The sequence below is a fragment of the Pseudophryne corroboree genome, chromosome 2, assembly GCF_028390025.1.
Source record: "Pseudophryne corroboree isolate aPseCor3 chromosome 2, aPseCor3.hap2, whole genome shotgun sequence".
NCBI classification, from domain to species: Eukaryota; Metazoa; Chordata; class Amphibia; order Anura; family Myobatrachidae; genus Pseudophryne; species Pseudophryne corroboree.
The window spans coordinates 303,786,046-303,788,121 of NC_086445.1; the positions used below are offsets into that span (position 1 = coordinate 303,786,046).

Consider the following 2,076-nt stretch of genomic DNA (forward strand, 5'->3'; position numbering starts at 1 on the left):
CCCTTGGACTTTTACAGCAGTATCCCTGGACTTATATGGCTGCACCACTGGACTGGACTTATAAGGCAGCACCCCTGGACTTATACAGCAGTAACCCTGAACTTATATGGCTGCACCATGGGTTTGGACTTTTATGGCAGTACCCCTGAACTTATACGGCTGCACCACAGGACTGAATTTATATGGCAGCACCACTGGACTTATATGGCTGCACCACTGAACTGGACTTATACGACAGTACCCCTGGACTTATACATCAGTAATCATGGAATAATATGGCAGAAACCCTGGACTTATATGGCTGCACCACTGGACTGGACTTGCTGTATATGGCAGTGCCCCTGGACTTTTATGGCTGCACCACTGGACTGGACTTATACGGCAGTACCCCTGGACTTATATGGCAGTACCCCTGGACTTATACAGCTGCACCACTCGACTGGACTTATACAGCAGTACAACTGGAATTATACGGCTGCACCACTGAACTGGACTTATACGGCAGTACCCCTGGACTTATACAGTTGGATAACTGGACTGGACTTATATGGCAGTACCCCATGACTGGACTTATACGGCAGCACCACTGGACTTATACAGCAGTACCCCTGGACTTATATAACTGCACCACTTTACTGGACTTATACGGCAGTACCCCTGGATTTATACGGCAGTACCCCTGGACATATACGGCTGCGCCACTGGACTGGAATTATACGGCAGTACCCCTGGACTTATATGGCTGCACCACTGGACTGGACTTATACAGCAGTACCGCTTGACTTATACAGCAGTACACCTGGACTTATACGGCAGTACACCTGGACTTATAATGCACTGGAATTATGGCAGCACAGAACACTGCCACTGGACTTATAGCAGCACAGGACACCACCATTTAACTGATGCAGCACAACACAGCACCTCTGGTTTGGACTTATACAGCAGCACCACTGGACTTATGGCAGCACAGGATACCACCACTGGGATTATGGCAGCACAGGACACCACCACTGGACTGATGCAGCACAACACAGCACCACTGGACTGGATTTACACAGCAGCACCACTGGACTTATGGCAGCACAGGGCACCACCACTGTGAATAAACTGATGCAGCACAAGACACCACCACTGAACTATTGCAGCACAAGACAGCACTGGAATGACACAAAAGAGCAGGTCGCCACCTGCAAAAGCCTTCGATGCAGTACCTCACAGGAGACTGATCCTCAAATTAAAGCAGCTTTGCCTAGGAAAAACAGTTTGTTTTAAAGTGAGAAAGACAGACAAAAAAGCTTTTTGGGAGCACTGTTTTGTAATAATAAAGTAAGTGAAATGAATGAAAAAAATTCTGTATGTGCCATTAAAATAAACTTAACCTTTAATTGATTCCCCAAAAAATCTGACATTATTTTCTTAAAACAATTATATAAAACTTGATTGCCTTTTTAACAGATAAGGTTCAAATTGCAGAATTAACTGCAGATGAAAATCTGTGGAATGTATTGTGGATCCCTATATTAATGAAAAGGAATCTGATTGACCACTCAGTGGTTTGTATCTATGTGATATCTTTAACTGACAATCTCTGTTGACAGTAACAGGATCTAAAGATGGATCATATGGTAGTATATATGGGATGATTGTTTCTTGAAAAAATGCCCTCGACACCTAGTATTCCCAGGTGGTCTCCCATCCAGGTACTGACCAGGCCTTGCCTGCTTAGTTTCCGAGATCAGACGGTATCGGTCATATTCAGGATAGCATGGCCGTGGACAGTTAATTCAAGAATGGGAGAAACACTTCTACTTTTTGTACTTAACACAAACCGTGTCTTTTCCAAATGAGAGAGTGTGAACACTTCTGCTTTTTGTTGTGACAGTAATTTGGTGTATTGGGAGAGGCAAATCACCTCAGCTGCTGTAACTGTCAACCAGATGAGAGAGTGTTAAAATGAGGGTGGTGTGTGATGATTTGGGGGCAAGTGTACCACTTCTGCTTTCTGGCAAGAAAGTGACTCAAGTGCTATGGACACATGAAATTGAAGTGTAAAGAATTGGTGTGCTTAAATTC

General features: G+C 44.4%; 1 pseudogene; it reads right to left on the minus strand.

The window, feature by feature from the left end:
- Positions 1 to 1,662: 1,662 nt before the first annotated feature.
- On the minus strand, positions 1,663 to 1,780 carry LOC135052048 (5S ribosomal RNA; annotated as a pseudogene).
- Positions 1,781 to 2,076: the final 296 nt, after the last annotated feature.